The sequence below is a fragment of the Chrysochloris asiatica genome, unplaced genomic scaffold (genome assembly GCF_000296735.1).
Source record: "Chrysochloris asiatica unplaced genomic scaffold, ChrAsi1.0 scaffold00128, whole genome shotgun sequence".
Lineage (NCBI taxonomy): Eukaryota > Metazoa > Chordata > Mammalia > Afrosoricida > Chrysochloridae > Chrysochloris > Chrysochloris asiatica.
The window spans coordinates 365,680-379,357 of NW_006408646.1; the positions used below are offsets into that span (position 1 = coordinate 365,680).

The 13,678-nt window shown below is 46.8% G+C and overlaps 1 protein-coding gene across 1 annotated transcript in view; it reads left to right on the forward strand.

The window, feature by feature from the left end:
* Window positions 1–13,678, forward strand: part of KIAA1671 (KIAA1671 ortholog) — a 160,229-nt gene that overhangs the window by 127,167 nt on the left and 19,384 nt on the right. The window lies entirely within an intron of this gene.

The following is a 13,678-nucleotide window of genomic DNA, read 5'->3' on the forward strand; positions in this document are numbered from 1 at the left end:
GTTCTTGTGCATATGCCCTCTCTTCTTATTAGCTGGACACTTCACTCTCCACTCTAGTCCTCAGTGGCTATGTCACTGACTCTGAGCCCAAGAGTCCCCAGGTCTTGCCACACTGCTGGCCAAATGGATTGATTTTTGGGAGTCGATTACCAGGCCTTTCTTTCTAGTCTGTCTTAGTCTGGAAGCGCCACTGAAACCTGTTCAGCGTCACAGCAACAGACAAGCTTTTACTGACAGTTGGGTGAGGTTGTACATGATGTGCACTGGGTGGGAATCGAACCTGGGTCTCCCACATGGAAGGTGAGAATTCCACTGTTGGACCACTAGCCTGGGAGCCCTGGTGGAGCAGTCGGATCAGCAGTGGTCACAAGGTTGGCAGTTAAAGTTCACCAGCTGTTCTGAGGATTGCTACAAGTCAGTAGTGGGTTTGGATATGGGCTCTGGTATGGCATTGTAGGATAAGCGCTGGATGGCTAACCTGATTAGCTGCAAGGTCGGCAGCTCAGACCCACCAACCACTCTCAGAAACCCTATACAGGGTAGCTATGAGTTGGAATTGAATTGACAGCATACAACAACAAGTTTGTGGGCAATGGAACGAAAAAAGAATGGAATTTTCTCACAGACTTTTGGAAGCTCCCTCACAAAACAAAACTGTTACCTTCTAGGAGATTCCTACTCATGAGGACCTCATATGTTACAGAGCTGAACCAAAGGGTTTTCTTTATGGCTTTTTTCATGCAGTGCCATTACGTGGGTTTGAACCACCAAGCTTTCAGTTACTAGCCCCATATAAACGCTTTGCACCTCCTAGGGATCCTCAAACCCTCTCAATCATAGTGACTCTGTATAGGGTTTTCCGAGGAGCGGCTGGTGGGTTTGAGCCATCGACTTTGTGGTGGTTGTTGTTAAGTGCCATTGAATCAGATGCGACCCACATAGGGTGTCCAAGGAGCGGCTGGTGAGCTTGAACTGCCAACCTTGCAGTTCAAATGGCTTTGCAGTCTGGCTCTCATTGACCCACAGCGCCACACCAGGACTTTGTGGTAAGCAGTAGTGTCTAACCTTTATGAGGCTCAGAGAGGTGCATGGAGTTGCCAAATGTCACACAGTCGGTGTTTGGCTGAGCTGGGACTCAAACCGAAGTCCATGTACCTTCAGGTCCCCTGTAGTCCCTCCCACTTCCACATCTCGTAGCCATTGTAACTCATGTGGTCAGAAATATGCCTTGCCTGCCTTCCCCAGCCTTGCCCTTAGGTCTCCCCAGCAGATCACAACCATGTTATTTATAATGGAAACAATAGCATTTCCGGGGGCTAAGCTTGCTGTAGTCACAGAGGGAGTTATTTAGAGTCAGTGGAGGCTGGGAGACCACAGAGCAGCACTGGTGGTGCATCGTGGGAAGCACTGCTAGATGTGTGGCCCCGGGGGTGGGTGCGGGGAGGGCACAGCCCTTTGAATCTCAGTTTTCATATCTGGAAAATAGGACACTAATGTGGAACATGATGCACTCTGGCGATGGATGCAGAACTTGACACCCCCCAACCTTTCAGTGAGCAACCGAGCACCTAAACCATTGGCCTCACCCAGGGACTCCCATGTAGAGACTAAACTAAGTCAAATCCATTGCTGTTGAGTCAATTCCAACGCATAACGACCCTGTGGGACAGAGTAGAGCTGCCCCTAGGGTTTCCGAGGCTGTCAATCCTTATAGGAACTGACACCCTTATCTTTCTCCTGAAGAGTGGCTGGTGGGTGCCAACTTTTCCGTTAGCAGTCCAATGCTTAGCCCATGGCACCAGGGCTCCTTGAGAGGAGAATAAGTCCTTATGAAACAACTGTCCCGTCTCATGGAAGCAGGTTTGTGGAAGAAGGAGCAGCCAGTGGGGGGCTGCAGTGCTGTACCAGGGACCCTGGACTTTGCCCAGCCGGAATGCGTCAGTCCCTAGAGGGATGGAAGCCCATAACTGAGAGCTCACCTGGACTTTTTTGTCTTTTGTAGCCTTGTCAAGAGTCAGGATGGTGGGTGGATGAATGTAAAACTCTGAAGGTTACTGTGGTGCTCAGGATTTGCCATCGTTCCCATGCTTTCTCCATCGAACGCCCGTAATTGTTCTGGTTTACCCTCCAGAGAACCGTGTTAATGCTCAGGCTTCATTTTCTGGAAGCCACATACAGTCATTGCTGTGATTCCTATAATTCTGCTGCCCCTTCCAGTGGGAGAGACCAGACGGACCATAGGGCTGTGGTGAGCTATACAAATATTCCGATAACATTGGCATTGTAAAAGCTCCATGCTTTTTGGCTTCATGTCTCCTGCTGCTTTCTAAAGCCAGAGAGAAATGATGCGTTGTGACCATGGTAGCCTTTCCTGGGCGCCTGCTCTGTGCGTTACCAAGACCGTTAGCTCATACCTCACTGGCATTGTTGGAGCAGCGCTCTGCTCTCACTGAGGCTCAGAGAGCTGAAGGGACTTGTCTAAAGTCACACAGGATGGTCTGGTCCCTAGGCATCTGCAAGCCTGGCATTGTTCTCCCTGCATCCCTAGGACCTTCGTGGTCTACAGTTAGCATCCTGGTGGAGGCCAGACCAGCAGCCCTTCAGCATTTACTTCTTCCTAAGCCAGTGAGCAATGATGCATCGTGCCCATGGCTCCTTTCCTGAGTAGCTGCTATGTGCTTCACTGGAGCTGCCGAGTTGTCAGGGAGGAGGAAAATTGAGCATTGGTTTCCTGGGATGCTGGCCATCAGAGCTGCCCGAGTCCCATCCTCTCCTCCAGCCTCAACCCTCCTTTCTTGCCCTGAACATGGTGTCAGCTGTTCAAGCTCACCAGCTGCTCCTCAGAAACCCTATACAGGGTCACTATGGGTCTGAATGGACTCAGCGGCACTTAACAACAAGAGCAAAATCTGAAAAGTTCTGAGTTTGAAATGCACCTGGCCCCAGGGTTTGGGGTCAGACCAGAGGAGCTGTGATACTACAACCCACTTCAGGGGTGGTTGGGAGAAGCCTGCAAAGGCTCACTGCAAAGTGAAGCCCCTTGCTTGGCAACTGTCTTGAACTGTGTGCTCTTGCAAGCTGAACCAAAGGGTCGTCCCCTGGCACTGGGTGTTGCCCCCACAGGTCCTGAGATCTCAACATCAGAGTTCTGCAGCCTTGGGGGTCTTTCAGAGTCACCAGGGCTGACTTCCAATGAGTCACCATGTGTGAACTGGCCCCAAGGATTTCTGGGAGCTCTGCACCCAGCCTCTGGGTTGTCTGAGTTCCCTAGTGGTACCATAGCACGCACACACACATACACACACAGAGCTGGGTGGCTTTAAAGAGCAGACATGCATTTTCTCACAGTTCTGGAAGATGGAAATCCAAATCTGAGCCCACCCCCCAAATCAAATCCAACTCACTGCCATCAAGTCAATTCCAACCCTCCGTAGGGTTTCCAGGACTATAAATCTTCACAGGAGCAGATAACCTAATCTCTCTCCTGAGGAGAGATTTTAACCAACGACCCTGTGGTCATCAGCCTACTGCCTAACCCACAGCACCACCAGGGCTCCTTAAATCTGAAGCTGGTGTTGTTATGTTGTTAGGTGCCATTGAGTTAGTTTTGGTTGTATCGACGCTAGGTACAATAGAATGAGACACTTCCTGGTCCAGCACCGCACAAGCTTTGCTATACATCTGAGTCTCAGACATGCCAATTCCTTCTATGAGCCTCTGTTCTAGCTTCTGGTGACACTTACCCATCCTTGACATTACTGTGTGTCTGGTGTGACCAGACTGACAAAAGAAAACCCTGTTTCTGAACAGGATCACATCCTTAAGTAGAGGGGTTTCAATACATATTTGTTGGGGGTGTACAATTCAATTCCTAACAATAAGCTTTGGTTCAGCCCTGTTTTTTGTCTGATGCGTCTCTCAGGGCTCTCCTAAGAGTGTGAGAGAGAGATGTACCACCCTTCACAACCATCTCTGAGCAGTGCTTCTGGTAAAAGGACACAGAGGGGCCTGGGCCCTGACAATGAGAGCACTCTGATTAGTTTATAACCAGAAGAGAAAAGTAGCTGGCAGGAGATGACCAGGCCCTCATTTCCTCCTGAATAGATAGGAACCATTGGAGGAGGGCCATTCTGCCACACCTTGGGCACACCATCCAGGGGCCTCAAGGTTACTGAGAGGTGGTCCCAGAGGCTGCCAGGTGATCTGGTGCCATGGGCCTGGCCAGCAGGGTCATTGAATAAAGCCAGCAGCTGGGTGGGCACCAGAAAGAAACAGAGTCCTTGGCTGGGTCTGGGTGAAGGAATGTCAGTTGGACCGGTTTTCCTTCTCCATCAGGGTTGGGCATTCATCAACAAAGGGAACAGTGGTAAGCTGGCTTTCTCTGAGCTTCCAGCTCTCTGCCCCTGCTCAGCCCACCTTGTGCTTTGAGTTCTCCACTCCCCATCATTGTGCCAGGGCTGCCTCAAACCCTTAGCAGAGGAACTCAGAATACCTAAGGGGGCAGGGGACAGATTTAAGACCTAGTGTTCTGAACCAAAGGTTGGTGGTTCAAACGCATCTAGGGGTGCTGTGGAAGATAGGACTGGTGATCTGCTTTCATAAAGATGGCAGCCAAGAAAGTCCTCTTAAGTAGTTCTACTCTGAAACATATAGGGTGCCATGAATCAGAATGAACTCCACTGGTATTGGGTTTGGTGGTTTTTAAAAAATTTTATAATGACTTTGATGCCTTTCCACATGAGCACATGAAGTATTGCTTCGTTGGTTTTTAATAGTGGCAGGGCGTTGCTGTGGTTTGCATTCCCAACGCCCTGTGGAAAGGCAGTTGGGTAGTGTTTACTGTAATGAAAATGGTGCTACTGTTAGCATCCCTGTGTGTGAGTTTGTGTGTCTGTTGCATGTGTTTGTATGCACACCAGGCAAGTTTATGCATTTGTGCATACATTCTTTTGAATATGTTCATATGTGTATGAATGTATGTGAATTTGTATGCATGTAGGCATTTGTTGTGTTTGTGTTTTGTGTGAGTGTGTGTTTATATTTGTGTGTGTTTGGAAACTGGTGTGTGCATATGTATGTTTGTACATGTTAACATATTTGTATGTATGCAACTTTGTGTGTATGTGTTTGCAAGCTTGTGTTTATTTCTGTGTGTATCCATGTGTTTTTGTGTGTGCATTTGTGTTTGTATATGTATATTTTTGTGTGTACTTATGTCTTGGTGTATATATTTTTATGTATGTGTATTTGTATATATGTGTGTGCCTATGTATTTGTGTGTGAGTGTTTGTGTATACTGTTATGTGTATGTATAGTAGTATATGGACCATGATGATTAGTATATGTACATGATGAACAGAAAAAAATTGGGGTTGTCAAAGATTTCATATTACTTCAATCTGCAATCAGTGCTCACCAAAGCAGCAGTCAAGAAACCAAACAATATATTGCATTGGACACATTTTCTGTAAAAGACCTCTTTAAAGTGTTAAACAGCAAAAATATCACTTTGAGGACTAAAATACGACTGACCCAAGCCATGATATTTTCGATTGCCTCATATGCACTTAGAAGCCGGACAGTGAATCCTAGGGAAGACCAGAGAAGAATCAATGCATTTGAATTATGGTGTTGGCAAGGAATGTTGTCTGTACCATGGACTGCCAAAGAATGAACAGATCTGTTTTTGAAGAAGTATGACCAGATTGCTCCTTAGAAGCAAAAATGGTGAGACTTTGTCTTCATACTTTGAGCTTATTATCAGGAGGGGCCAGTCTTTGGAGGAGGACCTCATGCTTGGTGAAGTGGAGGGTCATTTAACAAGAGGAAGACCTTCAATTCGATGGACTCACATGGTGGCTGGAACAGTGGACATAGGCACAGTTGTGAGGATGCACTGGACTGCACATTGTTCTGTTCTGTTGTACATAGGGTTACTATGACTCAGAGCAGATTTATGGCACCTGACAATAACACACGTATTTGTGTGTAAAAATCTATGCATGTGCATGTGTGTTTGTGTAGATATTCATATGTATGTGTTTTTCTGTATATTGTTGTTGTTGTAAAGTGCCATTGAGTTGGTTTCAACTCATAGCAACCCTGTATAGGTTTTCCAAGGAGCTTCTGGGGGGTTTGAACTGCCAACTTTGCAGTTCAAACCAACTTTGTGGTTCAGTGCTTATCCTACAGCACCACATCAGGACTCCATTGTGTGCATGTGTATTTGTGCATATATTTATGTATACAAATATATATATGTTTGCATATTTATATATGTGTATTTTGTTAAAAGCCACCATTCGTTCCTTGTAAGCCCTAAACAGGCTCGATATGAGTTGGAACTGGCTCAATGGCACTTAACAAAAGCCTATCTTTGTATATGTGTATACATATGTGTGTACATATGTGTGTTTTTTTTTGTATTTGTGTGTTTGTATTTGTTAATGTATTTGTGTGTATGTATCTGTGGGTGTATGTGAGTGTATATATTTATTTATGTGTGCATGTTGGCCCTATGGGCATCAGACTACAAAGTCGTTTGAACTGCAAGGTCAATGGTTCAAGCTCACCAGCTGCTTCTTGGAAACCCTATACAGTGTCACTGTAGGTTGGAATCGACTTGACGGCACTTAACAACAACAACATTTGTGTATATGTGTGTTTGTGTGTATGTGTTTGTGTATACATTTATATGTAATTAGATTTGTATGCATTTCTGCGTATATGTGCATGCATATTTATTTATATATTCATATGTATGCATATTTGTATTTCTGTGTGAATGCATGTATGTCTGTATTTATGTCTCTGTTCATACGTATATAGATTTGTTGCTTTTTGGCGTGCATGTGTTTGCATATGTTTACATGTGTGTTTGTATGAATTTCTGGGTGTATGATGTATACATGTTTATATACACATTTGTACATTCATGTATGTATGTATGTGTGCACATTTTTGTAGATATGTTTATGTGCGTGTGTATGTATGTGTGTCTCTGTGTTATGCTTATCTACTTATCTGCATGCATATTTGTATTTCTATGTATATGTGTGCACGTGGGTGTATGTTTTTATATATCAATATATTGTGGGCATTTCTGTCTATATATATGTGCATGTATGTGTTCATCTGTATGTAGATTGTGTGCATGTCTGTGCATATGAGTGTGTACATGTTTATCTGCATGTAGATTTGTATACATTCCTGTGTGTGTCTGTGTGTGCCGCTCTCCTGGGACTCTGCTGTAGAGTGTGCGCATATTTATCTGCGTGTAGATTTGTGTACATTCCTGTGTGAGTCCGTGTGCTTACCTGTGTAGATTTCTGTGTGTCTGTGTGTGCCGCTCTGCTGGGTGGAGGAGCAATGTGGAGACCTGGGAATGTGACACCTCCCACAGATAGTGGCTGAGATATGTCCGGCCAGAGATTATGGAGGCTTGGGATCCACCGGCTCCCTCCCTCTGCTGGGTTCACACTGACGTCTCAAGACTGCAATTCTGTCGCCTGACAACTTGAGCCCTTGCCTGAAATAAACCATGAGAGAGATGTTTTGACGTGTGAAGTTTCAAAAAAAGAAGTCACTTTTGGCTTCTGCTGTTTTAATAAACCTTCCGAGAGGGGCTGGGCACCAGGGTCATTGGACACAGTTTCCACCAAGAGGGGGTCTGCAATAAAAGAGTGAGCCGCGTGGCAATGCATGTAACTTTAACCCTGCATTTTCCAATTTTTATATTTTTAAATTGCTAACAGCAAGTGTTACCAAATATAAAAGTGGGCAGAGCAAAAAATATGCCTCCTTTCCCTCATTCATTTTGGTCCCCTTCCTAGAGACAGGACAAATTTCTCCTGTCCCTCTGAGATATCCTATGCATTTTCAAATATTTATGTACCAGGGGGCTTCAAAATTCTTGGGAAAGTTCCATTTATCTTCTAATTCCATTTTCATAAAATTTTGAAGCCCCCTTGTATATGATTTTCCCTCACAGACAAATGGGAGCATTTTCCCCACACCCCTTTTATTTTGAATCTCGCTTTATTTACATGAGGAGGCCTGGTGGTGCAGTGGGTAAGCACTGGACTGAAGGGTCAGTTGTTCAGATGAGGCAGTCTGCTTCTGTAAAGATGGCCAGCCTTGGAAGCCCTAAGGGGCAGTTCTGCTTTGTCCTATTGGGTTGCTATGAGTTGGAATCGATGGCAGTAGGATTTTTGGTCTATAGTTTTGATTAAATACATTTAAAACCTTTAAAATTCCCTTCTCCTTTGGCTCCTCTTAACTGTAAAGCCATAGGCCTTCTTTTGTTGGAACCGGGGACTTAAAGGAAAATGCAGTTGTTTCCATGCTTGTCTCAATGATTCTAGAATGTTCTGTGCCTCTGCCCTCTACTGAAGATTCCTTACATTTGGGGAGATTCTCTCTCTTCCCTCAGGATCATTCTGTTTTTTGTAACTTCCCTCAATTACACTGACTGCCTTGCTTATTGGTGTGCTGATCATAACATTTAAAAAAAAGAAGTTTAATTTGTAAAAAAGTAACTTAAAATTAATTTTAGAAACATAGATGAAAATATATATCAAGAAGGATTAAGTGATTTGTGGCATCATTCATGGACAATGGAGAGGGACAGACAATCACTTATAGCTCCGTTTGTTTATTCATTCATTGATCTGTATCAGTTAGTTTCAGACCGCTGTGACTGGCTCTAAAATCCCTGCAGGTTACACATGGTTTGCACTCTACTGCTAACCCAAAGAGGTTGACAGTTCCCATCCACCAGGTGGTGCCATGAAAGAAAGACCTGGCAATCTGCTTCCTGAAAGATAGCAGGCAAGGAAAGCCCATGGAGCAGTTCTTTTCTGTAACACATGGGATTACCAGGAGTCAGAATCACCTCAACAGCAGAGGTGTTTTGTTTTCTTAGGGGGTGGGGACGGTTGTGACTGTCTTTGCTTTTCCTCAGGGAGCTTAAGGCTCAAGGTTTGGAAAAGACAGTCCTTTATGGTAATTTCTGTGATGGGATGAGCACAGAGGGTCCTGCAGGAGTCTTGAGGAGAGACCTAGCCCAGTCAAGGCTGGTGGGGTACTCAGAAGAGGCTTCTTGGAAGAGATGAAGGCTGGGCTGCATTTCAAGGACACATTCCAAACAAACCCAGAATCAGCATTGACAAGTGGCTGACAGATCCCTGAGACACCTCCTAGAGTGGTAGATGCTGGGAATTGGTGGGGGAGGAGGTATAGACCAGAAAGTCGAAGCCCAGTCTGTATTTGAATCCAGTTCTTACACTGACTCTTGCGATCTGGACCAGCTGTTTCACCTCTATGCCTTAGTCTTCTAATCTGGAAAATGGGCATAAAAACAGTACCTGCAGCTCACGGTTGTTGGAAGGGCTAAACGTGGCAGCTTGACTCACAGTGACCCTGTTGTCGGTAGTAGTATTTAACTTGGAGCCTCAGTTCTCTCATCTGAGAAATGGAGCTATTAAGATAAGCACTAGATCACTAACCACAGGTGAGCAGTTCAAACCCACCAGCCTCTCCACTAGGGAAAGTGGAGACTTTCTGCTCCCGTAAATAATTAGTCTTAGAAATCCGATACAGAGGCAGTATGAGTTGGAATTGAATCAGTGGTAGTGGTTTGTTTGTTTGTTTGTTTTTGGTATCATGCTTGGAAAAGCAGAGGGTGACCAAAAACGAAGCCCCTCACTGAGATGGACTGACACAGTGGCTCAGCCATAGGAATGATTGTGAGGTTGGTAAAGGACCAGGCTGTGTTGTCTTCTATCATATGTGACTTCCCTGTGAGCTGGAGTCAATGCAATGATGCCTAACAACATTAGGAGACTTAAATGGGTAGGTCCACATAAGGACTCTGACATGGTACTGTGTATACAGTTGGCACCTATAAATGTTCACAGTGCTTTGGTATCCACTTAGTACTCCATACAGGCTCCTGGTCACTGCTGTTCTTTCGCCTCCTTGCTCACCTCTGACAGCTGGAGTGCAAACCCCAGGGTGCTGGGTTTCTCAGGTCTGGGGAACCCATCTCTGGGGCTGATGGAAAGCCTGGCTCAGCCCAGCCATCATGTCTGAATTTAGTCTCTGGACAGTCTCTTGGCCCAGCCTTCTGTGCCTGGTCAGACATTCCCAGTGGGACTGTAACGCCATGAAACCAAAGACACCAACTGCAAGCGAGTGTTGCTGTCACTTGGGGTAATGATTGCCTGGTGGAGACAGCCTGTCTCGACCAGAGCCCCGTTTTGGCAGCAGCCTGCTTGCCACAGGGGATGAGCCAGCCTCACAGGGTACTAGGTCTCCCCAGCATGTGTGATGTGGAGCTTCCCCTGGGGCTCTTTTTGGGGGGCAGTGGATCAATGTTTAGGTTGAGTGAGGGGCAGACATCAGCTCTTTTGGTTCTCTTTGAGTGGTAGGGCTGTTAGACCCCATGAGGACATATTGTTGTTGTTGTTGAGTGCAACTTTTGTTGTTGTTATAGGAGTCCTGGGGGCTCAATGGTTAAGCGCTCTACTAATCACCAAAAGGTTGACAGTTCAAACCCACCCAGTGGCTCTGCAGGAGGAAGACCTGGCCATCTGCTCCCATGATGAGTAAACCCACTGTCATGGAGTGCTTCTGCCTCATGCATCCATAGGGTTTTTGAGACTGTAATCTTTATGGAGCAGCTAGCCTCATCGCTCTCCCTCAGAGCAGCTGGTGAGTTTGAACTGCTGACCTTTCAGTTAGCAGCCCAGTGCTTAATCCACTGTGCCACTAAGGTTCATCCCATAAAGATTACACTTGCTAAAACCTTATGGGGTGGTTCTGCTCATCACATAGGGTCTCTGTGAGTTGGAATTAGCTTGACGGCACCCGACACCAACATGTTGTTATAGTGTTTGTTAATGTGATGTGGGGAAGTGAATTGACAGGTGTTTGGTGTGTACCAGCTCCCATTAGGCATCTCACAGAGGCTTCACAGCACCCATTATACAGATAGGCACATCAGAGCTCAGAGAGGTTTGGTCACAGCTCGCACACGGCAGAGCTGGATTTGTCCGAGCGGCCCCATCAGTTGCAGACCCATGCCTAGAAGTGCTAAACGGTCCTACTTCCCACATGTCAGAACCAACGGGTAGGATAATTTGTGTCTGTAACTTAGGGTTTGTGGGTAAGATGTGCTTATCACCCAGAGGTGATTGAAAGGTGTTAGCCTAGTCATGGAATGTTTTCAAACACTGATGGTATCCAAACCTCAAGGAATGAATTCCATTATTTCATCATTGGGGGCCAGCTCCAATAGTGGGGCCGAACATACATGTGTTTGAAGGGGAATTTAGCAAACCCCCCCACTGTCCCACAAATCCCACACGGGCAGGGTATATAAGTGTGGTACACTTAAACCAGGAATCAAAGGTTACCCATCCATCTATATCATCAAGGGAGGAGACTGAGGCTTAGAGAGGGCCAGGGCCTTGCCCGAAGTCACCCAGGGAGCTTGGACTAGCATCTGCTCACAGCAAAGACTCAGCCACATACACACAGGAGCACACAAGTGTGTTCCCGTGGATGGAGCCACAGCTCTGCTGTCCAGGTCATTCTGAGGTGTCTCTGGAGCCAGGTATGCCCAGTATCTCCACCTCGGTCCCTCTTGACCCTTGTGCTTCTCTGAGTCGGCTTCCCTTGTGCTTCTTGTCTTGGTCCTGCTCTCTCGGCTGGTCTAGGCCTGCTTTGTTCTTACTGCTCCTCTCTCTGCCTCCACCCCAAGCATGCCCCCAACCTCAGGCAGGGCCCCAAGTCTTTCCCGCCCCATGAAAGAGACCCAGCTGGCTCCAACAAGGTGACGAAGCCAGATCCTGAACCATGTCCCTACCCAAACCACCATCACCTGGCCCCACGTGCACTGTTGTTCATGGAGTCCATTGAGAGGGCTCGGTGGCTGGGTCCTACCAGCAGGTGAGGACCGGGGTGATGGCAGGTTTATACTGTTCAAAGGCAGAGGTGGGCTGTGGGCCACCTGGAAACCCATCAAACACCCATCTTCTCTCCCAAGTCACAGGGAGACAATACTCTGTGTGTTTTTGCCAGCAGCTGTGGGAGAATGTTCTGAGGGCCCTGCCAACCCCACTGCCCACCCATTTCATTTTAACCTCCCTCTCTCTTTTTTCCTTCCGATTATGGAGCACTTACTATATGCCAAAGGGATCCTGGTAGTCCTGTGGGTTAGACATTGGGCTGCTAAGTGCAAGGTTGGCAGTTCAAACCCACCAACTTTTCTGATGGCAAAAGATGAGGCTGTCTGTCCCCACAGAGATTAACTGTTTCAGAAACCCTATACACAGGGTCGCTATGAGTCAGAATGACTTGCCAGCAGTTGTTTTGGTTGGTTTTTGCTGTACCAGCCACCGCAGACCTCTTGGAGAGTAATAGACCTTGAGCATGTCACACAGATGACTTAGAATAACACACTGAGGTTCCCGTCAGAGCGGGCTTCTCGGGGGAGACACTGCTCAGTGTGATGTGACGGCGCCTGAGCAACTGTGTGTGGGGGCGCAGGATGAGCTTGGAGTGAGGGTGTGAAGGGAAGCAGGTGTAGCAGGTACTGGGCCAATGGACCCTTTGGTCCATTAGGAGCTTAGCCTTCCTCTCTAGAGCACTGACTAGGGAGCCATGCTGAAACTTCTAAAGCTTGTCCTGGGCACAGGGCACAGGGGAGAGGAGGCCTGTTGGCAGAATGGTTAAGGGCATGGCTGCCAACCAGTTTGGACCCAGCAGCTGCTCTGCTGAAGACAGATAAGGCTGTCTGCGTCTGGAAAGATGGACAGTCCTGGAAATCCTATGGGGCAGTTTGACTCTGTTCTCCTACAGGGTGGCTATAAATCAGAATCAACTCGATGGCATTGGGTTTGGGTACTTGAAGAGACTGGGTCGAGGGTGGTGCAGGATTGGATATAAGCCAGTACACTCAGCGATTTGTTGTCTATGTCCCCTTGCCTCTCCCCTTCCTGGAACCCACTGAGAGCCCACAGATGGACTCACCTTGAGGGACTGCAGTAACTAGAACATTAGCTGGGAAGGCAGGACACCTAGACCCCAGGTGTGAACTGACAGCCTTTCCATTCCCCACCTGCTGCATTGAGTCCATCTCAATTCATAGCAACCGACCCTGTAGGACTGAGCAGAACTGCCCGTATGATTTCCAAGACCGTCTGCCTTCATAGAAGCAGACAGACTCATCTTTCTTTAGCAGAGTAGCTAGTGGGTTTGAACCAAAGTAAACAGACCAGTGCTTGGCCCACTGAGTCACCAGGACTCTTTTAGACTCCCTGGCTCTTGGTTTTCCCACCTGAAAAATGGTCCTTGAAGGCCCAACAGAGTTTTGAGTGTCAAACCAGGGGTAGGATTTTGAGAGCATGGGTGTGTGTGTCAGACAAACCTAGGTTCGAGTCTCAGCGTCACCATTTCTCATCATATGACCTGGGACATGTCAGGTTGCCTTTCTGTGCCTCAGTCGCCTCCGTTCTAAAATGGGCCCATGCTGGTTCTTATTTCATAGGGCTGTTGGCATGGTAACTGGCTTATAGCCAACATTCCATGGTGTTAGCCCTTCCTATTGTTAGTATCGCAGTGTTATTGTTAGTATCCAGTGTTATTGTTAGTATCCAGTGTTATTGTTAGTATC